The 12,894-nt window shown below is 45.2% G+C and overlaps 1 protein-coding gene, 1 non-coding gene and 1 pseudogene across 2 annotated transcripts in view; 1 reads left to right on the forward strand and 2 right to left on the reverse strand.

Annotated features, from left to right (window-relative positions):
- The window catches only part of ADORA2B (adenosine A2b receptor), a 35,611-nt gene that overhangs the window by 2,123 nt on the left and 20,594 nt on the right, over window positions 1–12,894 (reverse strand). The window lies entirely within an intron of this gene.
- Window positions 2,451–3,313, reverse strand: LOC119064648 (ADP/ATP translocase 2-like; annotated as a pseudogene).
- On the forward strand, window positions 4,927–5,055 carry LOC119064771 (small nucleolar RNA SNORA30/SNORA37 family). Its single transcript, XR_005085467.1, has one exon. It is a non-coding gene; the product is annotated as a small nucleolar RNA SNORA30/SNORA37 family (small nucleolar RNA).

Genomic DNA, 12,894 nt, shown 5'->3' on the forward strand with positions numbered 1-12,894 from the left:
ACACATTGATGTTTCTCTCACACTCTCCTTCCCTTCCCCTCTCTCTAAAAATAAAAAAGCAGAGTAAGGAAGATTAGAACCAGCAGGGACTAGTTTTAACCCTGCAGAGGTCACAGTTGAAAAAATTACAGCATATCATAGGTCACATGTATCCAAGAGACATTCATTACTCATACATGCTGAATGTTAAGTTTTTTTAAAACTACAAATTTGCATTTATATATAATAAAATGATTATTTTCAGTTACAATGTAGAAATTAATGAAATATAAAAACATTAAAACTTTTTTTCAAACAACAAGAACATGATATTGCTAAAAAACACAACCAAAAGTCTTTAATGTTAATCAGGATCTTCAATGGTTGTTTCTGCACAACGTTTGTCACAGTCATCACAGTGTTCCTGTGCTCCAGGCATAAACAGTTTTCACAACACTTTCGAAAATGTTTTGATAAGCAACTCATTTTGGTTGTATACATAGCACCTAACATCTTTTTTTGCTTGTCGAGGGAGCCGTATCTGTGCCACCATTAGAATTTCTTTCAATTTGTGTTAGTCATGTACAAATGTGCAGGTAGTCATGACCTTGAACCTATGTACCTGATACATGTAATAATATTTAAGAAAAGAGTTTGTATTTCTCAAATCAGCCACAACCTCTGCAGGGTTAAAGAGGTCAGTTGAAGGAGGCCCAGTGATGAAGTGACACCAGAAGAAAAGCCTGAAGAAGTGGGGACGGGCTCCCAGAGTCAGGCAGCACTACTTGCTGGCTCTGGTCAGAAGAAACCCTTCTGGTCTCCCACAGATACACAAGGGGTCTGCCTGGGGCTGTGGGAAGAATCGTCCCCAAACACTTGTGTAAACTGTTGGAGAGCAAGAATTCTGGCAAAGGCCCTGTCTCTGCTAGCAGCAAAGTTGATACAAATTGGGATATATCTTAGCAAATATTAATTTTAAATATTTTTAAACCATTAAATCTTGTTTAAAATCACTAGAAATCAGAACACGCATTTTAGACATTTAGACTAGAAATCAGAATACGCATTTGGCTATAAACTAGGTCATATGTGGTTTATAGCAAAGCTGTAAGTTTAGCTATTAATAACATCCATAATATATATTCAATGTATTGAGAAAGTGAAATCTTTCACCTCTGAGAGGAAAATTTAGAAACAGTTTGATACACATGATCTTAAGACTTGTCTATGGAAAATACGCAACTTACTTTGCCAGCAGGATAAAGTCCATACTTCCCAGCATGACCCAGAGAGCCCTCCACGCTCAGCACCATACCCCCAGTGCCTGCCCTTCCCAACCAATGGCTTCTCCTGGTTCATGCTGCTCTGAACATGGAACTCTCCTGATCTCTTCTCAGGCCAGGGTAGCCATGCCTACTCTCTGACCCCATACACCTGTTTTAGAGCTTGTTTTATCTGTTTCATTTGTTCTCTACTGGAATGTCAACCTCTTAAGGACTAGGACCTTGTTGCTTTGTATTGGTATTCCCCAGGACCTGGCCCTGGCACATAGTGTATTTTATATAATATGGCCATTATGAATGCAGTCCTTATTTGTTTTCTGGTATCTTATCAAACTGCTTTAAAACAAGATTCTGCATATTAAGAATATCCTGATGCTGTGGCCTGGACAGACTGAAGTAACACCATTTGCTGAGGAAGTTAACTGACATTTGACCCATAATTGGAAGGGGAAGTGATCCTTAATCTCCTCCGCTCCCCATCAGAGCAGCAGCAGGCAGGTTCAGCTGTGGGAACTTTGCTACAGACAACCTGCTGGGCTTAGTGGCTCATTGTTTCTTGGCCAATGAATCCACCCATTCCCAAACCCTTTCTGCTTCCTCATTCAGGAATATAAAGCCATTCCTTTAAAGAAAAATGTTACTCTTGGCTACTTCCTCAGCTGAGATGTGAAGAATGCAATTAGTCCCCACAGGATAACAACGGAGCCTCTTCAAAGCCAAGCACTTAGAATCAAAGGACTTCAGATCCAGGAGACAACCAGACCTGCGTTAATTCTTGTTTACAGGACTCACCCGTGTTGAACTGAGTATAGCTGAATACAGGCTGGCCCTAGGGAATGAATTCCATGTGGGATAAGCAAATTCTCTTGTCTGTAACTGGTTGGTGGTAGAGTTCCGAGCAACTAAACCAAAGAAAGCCTGCCAGGATACTCCCAGGGAAGGTCTGCTTTTTAAAAAACATTTCAGATATTTTTTATTTTTTCAAATTTGTTGTTCATCAGGTGTGACTGAAATAGAAATATATAATAGAGTCCCACCATCACCATGAAAATGGCTTTAAGAGAAACCTGGTCAGATGATATTATTGCTTCCCATTTTCAACCGGTAAATAGTTTCTATTGATGACAGCCAACAACAGTCTGTCAAGAATGCTCAAGACATTTTACATAATGCAACGTGCCTGTTCATGGGGTTGGGGGCAGGAAGACTACGAAATAATTTATGTGAACGTCTTCATTCCATCATACAAACAAGCACCAAAGCACCACCCATGCCTCTGAGAGCATTGGACCATGCACCCTTGAAAAAGCTCTGCTTCCTTCAACACGAGCAATTTTCCTCCAGCAGTTGAGCATGTCTGTGTACAAGATATCAGTTCCTTTGTGCCCTGACTGCATCATCACACAGTGACAAACAGTGTCAAGCAGACAAGAAGTCAACTCAGCTGCTGCTGTGATGGACGGTGCAGTCATCCAGCTGATGAAGATGTGAGTGTTCTTGGGATCTGGGAGCATTCCCTGTGCAGTGTCACAGATACTGAAGTAGGCAGCCAGTAGATGATGATACCCTGCACAGATACATTAAAGCCTTGGTACAGGCCCTTGATCCCATCAGATGTGCAGATCTTAACCAGGCAGCAACCAAGGCCTTTGAATTCCCTTTCAGCTCCAGCTTTGCCCACATCAGCTGCTACACAGGTATGGGCAAAATCAAGAGGATACACAAACACAAAGAGGTGGCCCCAGCAGCACTGCCTGATGCCAGATTTCCTTCAAAGTAGTATCAAAACTGAGAGCCCGGGTGGGGAAGCATCTGATGACATTAGCCAGTTTACCACGCCAGAAGGACAGGACTCCCTGCTCCTTGGGGATATGAACCACACAGTCTATAATGCCCTTGTATTGCCTATCTGCACTGATTTGCTTGCTGGCATGCTGCACCTGCAGCAGCAGCTTGACCCCCTCAATGGGTGCTACTGTTGTCTTGGAGATGGCCGTGGCCACTCCACCTACCAGGAAGTCCTTGGCAAAGGACACAGCAGCATCTGTCATATTGAAATGAAAGAAGGAGCAGGAGAATGCAGGACTAGGTTTGTAACCAGCTGGGACTCAGGGGCTCTAGGAGAAGGTCTCCTTGATAAAAGAAGAGATCCATGAGGAGAGTTCTTCCCCATGCCCTTCCCTCTCTGCTTTTGATGCTCTTACAAGAGGCTGTGAGGCCTGGAGCAGCAGCATTCATTTTGTGATCAAGAAGGACAAGACTGAAGACAAAGCAACTGGCAGAGCAGGAGGAGAGCAAGGGCCCAGGTTGGTCCTTGATGACATCTTTGAACCACTGCACCAGCCCTAGAGCCACCATGGTTCCATATTCTACTTCAGGAGATAAGTAAATATCTTGATTGCTTAAACCACTGTCACCTGCAGCTAAAAGCATACACACACTAACTGGAAGGGACTTTTTCTCCTAGTGCCACCTCCCTTATTTTACAAATAAGGAAACAAAGGTACAAAGTCTTTGAGTAGAAAAGGCAATATGAGATCGAAAGACCAAAGCTAAAGGCTTTCAGGCCTGTGTGCCTTGGACCATGTTATGCTGCTGCTTATTTCACTTGCCCTTTTTTTTAAAGCAGCATTAGACATGAGTGCTCTGTACACAGTGGGGTCATGATGGGCTTCCCACCACAGTTCAAAGCAACCAGAACCCATCCACATCTGAACTTGTCAAACCTGCTGGATCCTGCACATGTGAAAACTACAGTTTTATGCTAAATTGTCTTAGATATGGAAAATCAGCTGATCCATCACGGGAGCAGCTGTCACAGCTTTCTCTGTAAGTCCTCAGCACGGCCTTTCCCTCCTGTTGGTTCACAATTTCATTCAGAATTCTTCCTTTGTATCATATACTCTCTAGACAAAATAAACATGACCACAGCCCTTGTGGGTTATAAAGGTAATAGAAGAGACAGAAAAATAAACAAGTAAACGCACAAATGTGTAATTACAAACCAGAATGAATTTGCCCAAACCAAAGTGAATAGGATGCACGTAAGAAAAAAACAAGACCTAGGACATGGGATGTCTGGGAAGGTCTTTAGGTAGAGCTAAAGGTCAAGGAGTAAAAAATGTGAACGGTGGAGAGAGGACCATTTCAGACAGAACGGAATGTGCAAGGCTCTCAAACAGGAAAGGATTTTATTTTCCTAAAGAAACAAAAGGAAATGAGGCAAAGGCCAGCCCATAAGCATAGGACGGAATCTGGATTTTGATATTCAGAGTTCAGTGAGAAGTACTGCTTTTAAGCACTGCGATGGTACTGATTTATGTCTTACAAAGCTCACAATATGGCAATTGAATATTAGGAGAGCAAGAAGACAAGCAGATCAGTTAGGACACTATTTTCTGTGGTTAATTCAAGACAAAATGTTGACTTGGAGAGTTTAGTCAAAATGGTGTACGTAAATGTGGTGCTCACATCCTCCCACAACCACATCAAAATTACACCTAAACTACAGAACCTTTGTTCAGAACCACCTAAAATCTAGCTGAACATAAGTCCTGCAACTAAAGATATACAGAAGAAGCCATGCCAGACTGGTAGGAGAGTGTGGAGATGTGAAATGGGCTGGTCCCACACCCACACATGGCAGCTAAAAAAACCAGAGAGATTAGCACTTTCACAGGTCCTCCCCCAGGCAGTGGGGCCAGGATTTGGTAGTCAGTGCTAAAAGAAAACCCTTCAGTGCATCCTTGTCCTGGGACTGTGCCAGTGGCAGCTGTCACTCAATGATGCAGTGGGGTGGAGGGAAGGAAACATATCTCAGCTGTGGAGGTTCCCCCTGAATAGTGAAGGCTCCCATCCCACACCAGGCTCCCCAGCCCCGAGGAGAGGCCCCCATAATTCTAGTTGAGACAACCAGTGGGGATTGTGGCTGAGTGAGATGGTGGTGGGATGGGGGGCTGCTGAAGTCCCAGGAGTTCCTCTTAAAGAGCTGGCACATGGACTTACTTAAGACTCCCTCACTCTGAGTTCCAGTACTGGGGCAGCAGCTCAAGAGGCACCAGGGACATAAAGGAATGAACCAAGTTGTCCAGCAAGGGCTAGAGGGGCAGCTTTCTCCCAGACAGAAGTGCTGGCAGAGACTATTGTTATTTTGCTGAGCACTCCCCCCCACAGAGCCAGCAGGCAGGTACTGTGCCACAGTCTTTGTCAACATGGCTCACACTGTTTGACTGCGCTGGTGATTCCCTGAGATCTGCCCCACTCAACCTGCAGGACCTCCCAAGCCATTTCCAGTGGATTTTCCACAGAAACTTACTGTCTTGGCTCATGCTAAAGTCTTTCCTAAACTTTGGCAGGCTCACAAGCACCAAACAAGCAGCATCTGGCCTCCATAGGTCTCTTACATCTCACTGAGTAGACCCATGTGTGGCACTAGTAGCAGCCGGCTTTGGTTCAAAGCTTGGCCTCTCCCAGGTACCTCCAAGCCAAGCACAAGTAGCAGATGGAGATTGCTTTGTAGCTTATGGTGGGTAACCCCAGGCAGGGCACATGTGGTGGCTGACGTTGGCCTACACCCCCCAGGAGGGTTTAGAGTCAGTGCAACCATAAGACAACAGCTTCGGACCATGCCAAAGCATCACCCAGCCACCTCCATGAGCAACGCACTCAAAGGGCAGACTGGTCAGGCACGAGAGCCCTGCTGAAGTGAGTCCTGCTCCACAGGGTTGCCCCTTGCACAGCAGATCCTCCACTATAGTCAGGGCCAATCTTCAAAACCAATTGGCCTGGGGTGGGGGGTGCTTAAATTTCTCCCACTGCTTGCTCCAATAGCAAGGAAGGCTCAGTATAATAAGAGGTTGCACACAGCCCACACAGGGCTGAATCTGGAGCACCCAGCTCAGGGGACAGGAGGCTATGTCACTGTGCTGCTACATAAGTCCACTATACAAAGACTGGGAGATTCAGCGGCTCTACCTAATACATAGATACAAATGCAGGGAGGCCACCAAAATGAGGAGACAAAGAACATGGCCCAAATAAAAGAAATAGAAATAAACGAATCAGAGAAAGCACTCTACTAGATGCAGAGTTCAAAACACTGGTCATAAAGATGCTCAATGAACTTAGAGAAAGACTAGATGAACTTAAGATTTCAGCAAAGAGATAGGAAAATAAGAGACAAAACATAAAAAAAAAAAAACCCAAACAGTTGGAAAAAAATAATGCAATAACTGAATGAAGAATACATTGCAAGGAACCAACAGAGTAGATGAAGCAGAGGTCATATCAGCAATTTGGAAGATAAGGAAGCAGTAAACACCCAATCAGAACAGCAAAAAGAATAAAAAATTAGGATAATTTAAGGGGACCCTGAGAAAATAAAAAGTATACCAACATTCGCATCATGGGGGTGCTGGAAAGAGGAGAGAAAGCAAGGAATTAAAAACCTTTTGAAAATAATGAGGGAAGGAAAAGACACACAAGTCCAGAAAGCACAGAGAGTCCCAAACAAGATAAACCTAAGGGGACCCACAACAAGACACACCATAATTAAATGTAAAAGGTTGATGACAAAGAGAGAATCTTAAAAGAAGCAACAGAAAAGCAGTTAGTTACTTACAAGGAGCTCCCATAAGACTGTCAGCTGATTTCTCAACAGAAACTTTGCAGACCAGAAGGGATTGACAAGAAATATTCAAAGTGATGAAATCAAGGACCTACAATCAAGATTACTCTAGCCAGAAAAGCTATAATTCAGAATTGAAGAACAGATAAAGAACTTCCCAGACAAGAAAAAGCAAAAGGAGTTAATCACCACCAAACCAGTATTATATGAAATGTTAAACTTCTTCTTTAAGGAGAAGGGGAAAAAAGATTTAAAAAATATGAATAATGAAATGGCAATAAATACATTATCTATCAACAATTACTTTAAATGCAAATGAATTAATTTCTTCAAAAGACACAGGGTGGCTGAATGAGTAACAAAATGCAACCCTTACATATGCTGCCTACAAGAGACTCACTTCAGATCAAAAGGCACACACAGACTGAAAGTAAAGGGATGGAAAAGATATTTCATGAAAATAGAAATGAAAAATAAAAAGGTGGGGGTAGCAATTCTTATACCAGAAAAAACAGACTTTGAAATGATGGCTATAGTAGAGACAAAGAAGGACCCAGCAATTCCACATCTGGGTTATTTATGCAAAGAAACCCAAAACAGTTACTCAAAAAGACATATGCATTCATGTTTATTGCAGCATTATTTACAATAGCCAAGATACGGAAGCAACCCAAATGTCAATCAACAGAGGAGTGGATAAAGAAGTGGTGCATATATGCAAAGGAATATGACTCAGCCATTAAAAAATAATAAAATCACCCTGGCTGGTGTGGCTCAGTGGCTTGAGTGCTAGCCTCCAAACCAAAGGGTCACTAGATTGATTCCCAGTCAGGGCACATGCCTGAGCTTCAGGCCAGGTCCCCATTGGGGGGCACACAAAAGGCCACCACACAATGATATTTCTTTCCCTCTCTTTCTCTCTCCCTTTCCATATCTCTAGAAATAGATAAATAAAATCTTTTTTTTTCCTTAAAGGAATAAAATCTTGCTATCTGCAATAGGGAGTATGGTGCTGAATGAAATCAGAAAAAGACAAATGTCATATGATTTCACTTATATGTGGAATCTAAAAAACAAAATAAATAAACAAGTAGGACAGAAACAGACTTATAGAGAGAACGTTCTGAGAGTTGCCAAATGGGAGGAAGCCTGGAAGTATGGGTGAAAAAGGAGAAGGGATTAAGAAGTACAAACTGGTAGTTACAGAACAGCCATGGGGATGCCAAGTATAGCATAGGATATATAGTCACTGAATTGTACTAACTATGTATGACGTCAGATGGATACTAGATTTATCGGGTGGGGAATTTATCACTTCCTAAGTTATATAAATGTCTAATCACTGGGTTGTACACTTGAAAAGTAATATAACATTGTACATCAACTGTAATTATAAAATAAAAAACTTTTTTAAAAAGACAAAACACAACCCTAGCTCAGTGGATTGAGCACAGGCCTGTTAAACAAAAGATCACGGTTCAATTCCCAGTCAGTGCACATGCCTGGGTTGCAGGTCAGTTCCCAGCAGGGGCCAGTTCCCAGCAGGGGACACATGAGAAGCAACCATACATTGATATTTCTCTTCCTCTCTCCTTCCCTTCCCTTCTAAAGAGAAATAAATAAATAAATAAGTAAATAAGTAAGTAAATAAATAAATAAATAAATAATTGGGAAAACGACAAAACATATAATACAATAGGGGGAACAAAAAAAGAGAGAGAAAATGTTAACTTGGACCAGGGTGATATGAAAGATGATGTAGACAGATGTATACTTTGGAGGTACAACAACAGGCCTTAAAGGTAGATTGTATGTAGGAAGATGAACATTTAAGGATAATACCTAGGCCTTTTTCCTGGATGTATTAACATTTAATCAATACTGAAACAGTATTAAAGGGAAGAGTGGGCCCCACTCTTGAGGTCCAGCGTGCAATAAGGGAAGGTGTGTCCCTAATGCAGGGAGGGAGGAGGCAGGTCTTGTCAAAGCCAGGGGTTGAGGGAACTTTGGGCAAGAGGTGGGGATAATGGATCCGGTGATGTCCCAGAGAGCACAGTGATTGGGAAGTGAGGCAGGACCTTGGGTCCAACCAGTCCAGAGCAAGCACCATGAAGCTGAAATTACCTGAATTATTTTCTGAGGACCTGAAATCTCAGCTAAAGCTGATAGGTCCAACCCATGTCTCCATTTTCATCTTTAATATACTAATGGTACTTGAAACTTAAAGTAAAAACATGAAGTTCACCCATTTCTTCATCTAAAAGAAGTTCTTCATGTCCTCCCAGTGTGCAGACAGCCCCCCATTCTAGTGGCCTCTGAGCCACGTGGCCAGGTGCCAAGTTCTGGAGACACATGCCTATAGACCCTGCCTCTGACCAGCTGTACAGAAACACACTCATGTGTCACACAACACGCAGCTCTCCCTGCCTGAGCCCTTGCTCTGGGAGGCACTCAGCTACTGGCTTCTAAGGCCCACCCAAACCACACCTCCTGAAGTCAGAGCCAAAATCGCCATTTTATAGACACGGGAACAGGCTCACGGAGTTTAAACGATTCCCTGCTGTCCCTAAACTGCAGTCAGGGCACAAACCCAGTGCAATCTGACTCCGATTTGCCAAGAGCTGCCATTCACAGCTCTGCTCATAAACCCCAGCTCTGCCCTCTGCCTGGTCACCTGGCCACTGGCCAGCCACCTCACTTTCTTCCCCAGACTACATCTGCCCTTGCCAAAGCTTCTTGCATGTTCCATGGAGCCCCGGCTGCAGCCAGCCACATGGGAATTGGAGGCTTGAAGGAAGAGGCTTCTGTTACCCTTTGATAGGTAACAAAGAGACTCCTTATCCTGTTAGAGGTCACAACCAGACCCACAGGAGAAGTGTGAGCTCCAAAGACAGAATACTTTCAACACTGGCGCTCCAGCTGTGTAGTGACAGAACCGTATCCATGAGACCCACGCCTGGAACAGGGCACAGATAGTCAGGGATGCTGTGGAAGGCCCACAGGTCTCCCTGCACTGAGCAGGATGCTGGAAGAGATGACGCCTGGGGTCTCAGGCATCGTAGGCAGGATCTAGTGATCTCCTGCCATTTCTTCTCATACCCCACTTTAAGCTGTGCCCCTGTTCCTTCCCTCCCTGCCCCACCTCTTCCTTGTAGATGCCACCCCTTGCTCCTTGTGCACCAGCTCTCAAAACATTTGAGCGTCTGGGTGCGCATCTGTGTATGTATCCAAAAGATTCATGAAAGGTGGGGCTGTGACCTCTCCTACCTCTGCCCCTATACGGCCAAGGAAGCCAGACATCTGTCCCAGGTGTAGGAGAAATAAATAAAAGGCCATATGGAAATGAATAAAGGAAATGTAGGCAGCTTTATTATCCCCACAAGCAGGAACAAAGCTAGCCCACAAAAGAGGGGTGCTCCACAGAAATCTACATCAGGTAAGTGGCTGTGCCCTGCTGCTGTGCACAGCTGTGACATGCCCTTCCTCTATACCAGGGCCCATTAGTTCTGAAGGTCAACAGAGTAACAGTGGCATGGAGGCAATTGGCAAAGGAAAACAGCATGGACCCTGAGGTCACATAATGAAAGAGGGACCTGCTAAGTCCTGCATAGCAACTGCTTGCCTACTTCTTTGGCAGGGTCTTCTCTGGCTCGGCAGTCCTCAGCTGAGGCCAGGCTACCATCTCAGCCTCAGGAGCCAGACTTCCCAGACCAAGTGTGGCTGGGCCAGCCAGGGGCTGGAGAGAGCCTGAGCTCTGGCATCAGAAGAATGGGGATAAGGGCGGCTGTGGAACCCACCTCCATGCTGGGGCTTTTAATATAGTTATAATGCATACACAGCAGTTTATAAATGCAGATAACTAAGTAAATAAATGCCCATGGAGTTCTATCACAGCTTCTTAAAATGGTTTATTTAGGGACTTTTTTCATTCTATTTTGCCTAGGCTCACAAGTTTTGTTCCTCTGGAATACAAATATTTCTGCTATAAAGCAATAGGTACATACTTAGAAAACCTCATAATCTCTAAAACTGCACACAAACAATAACAGGACTTCTACGACAATGGGGTTAGGGCAGACCACTCAAACATTTGTAACTGCAGCACTAACAACATACGTTAGACCACCCCCAGGGCAGGCAGTCCTGCAGGGCTAGAGGTGGCCACAGCGATTATTAAAAATGTACCTAAAAAGCCAAAGGGAAATCCTGGCAAAACTTTAGAACAAAGCTGATAGGTGCCAAGACAATGCACATGAGAGAAGAGTTCTGAGCCAGAGGACAGCTATTAAGTGGGCCCAATGGGCAGTGTGGCCTGCCAGGATCAAGGCCAGCAGGCTGGCACGCAGCTTTCTGAGGAACGAGGTGTTTTCTCGTCCTCCTCCCGAGAGCCTAAATGCCAGCTGGGCTGCACAATCAAAGCAAGGTCTTCTCCTTCTCTGCTGAGACTGGAGTGTTGCTCCCTCTACCCGGGCCCTTTTTGCCTGGGTGGAACCACAGATGAGCCAAAGCAGTTGTCTGCATTGTGCCAAAGTCCTTCCCCTGCCCACCCATCACACGTGCACTCGTTGCCATTATAAACGCACACAGAGGCAGACATCCTGTGTGCACTGAAATCTGCCACTGTGCCCCCATGGGGTCCCACAACTCCCAGAACACACCCTGCAGGGCCTTCCCACACCCCTACCCTCTCCATCTCCTTCCACAGAGTCATGCACTCTGTAATAGCACACTCTACCTGTTGTGAACAACACCCTGTTGTATCCAAAACACCTAACACAAATGCTGGATGAAAGCCTGAACTTCTAATGAGGGAGCGGAGCACTGGCTTCTTAATCACACAGGCATGCTCAGCCCTCACTTGCCGGCTCTGAAAAAAACAAGGCAGGGGCAGCAAGTGTGTCTTGAGCTTCAGCATTTAGTTCACAAGAGGCCGTCTGTATACGAGGGACATTTTTATACTGAGTAGTGCTTCTCATTTCTCAGAGTTCCCATGGCACCAACCAGGGCTCCTTAAAAACTGTCATGGGCAAAAGAAGTAGAGTATTTGAATAGGACTCTGCATCTATTAAAGAAATGGAATATATAACCAAACCTTCCCACACAGCAAACAAGATCCCCAGGACTTCACTAACAAATTCTATCAAACATTTAAGGAACAAATAAGACCACCCTTACTCAAAAAAGGTACACACTCTTTGGTCCTATTTATATGAAGCTCGGGCCTGAGCTGCCTCCACAGTCTGAGAGGATAACGGCACCAGCCTGTCTCAGGGTGGTCTCAGAAAGGGACGGTCCCTGCCTGCCTACTAGAGACCAACCTGCGGTGACCTGAGTTCACCTTCAGGCTCAGTTATCCTGAGGGGCTAGGACCCTTGGTGCCTGGCTACCGAGAGGTTCTCATCTATTCCCCCAAGCTCAGACAAGTCTGAATCCCAGGGGCAGACCCCGTGGGGGCCTGATCTGAGCCCCCTGCCACACGGGAAGGGGGTTGGAAGAGGTGCCATTTGTCCTTCATAGTCACCTGGGAACAAGGCCTGAGGAGTGACGTGGCCCTGGCCTCTACCCCACTACATCAGCAGGAGGCCATTTGAGCGTGTTGGTCACGAGCCACCCCACTGAGATGGGGGGCAGGACTAGGTCCCCCAGGGTTGACCTTTGAGGCTGTTTCTTGGTGAGTCCCATGGTTTGGTCTCATATGTTAGGTGTACCTCAAAGACAGCCCAAGGGAGCTGGGGCCCCGACTGGGACCGCCTTCACAGGGAATGAGAGCCCCGAGAGAAGGGGCCACTGCCTGAAATGAGACCAGGGGAGAATAAGGCACCTCGTCCTCTTCCCTGAGGAGTGCCCCTTTGAGGCCATGGCCGGGTTGAGCACCTGTCGCTTCAGATGTCATGCTCACTTGACAGAAGCAACAGCCTCCACGCACACAAGAGCCATCAGGAGAGGCAGCCTCTCATGGCGCCCTGCTGCTGGTGAGGTGGACTCAGACTGCTTGGTGACTATTGT

The sequence above is a fragment of the Artibeus jamaicensis genome, unplaced genomic scaffold, assembly GCF_021234435.1.
Source record: "Artibeus jamaicensis isolate MK-2021 breed Jamaican fruit bat unplaced genomic scaffold, CSHL_Jam_final contig_419, whole genome shotgun sequence".
Taxonomy (NCBI): Eukaryota; Metazoa; Chordata; class Mammalia; order Chiroptera; family Phyllostomidae; genus Artibeus; species Artibeus jamaicensis.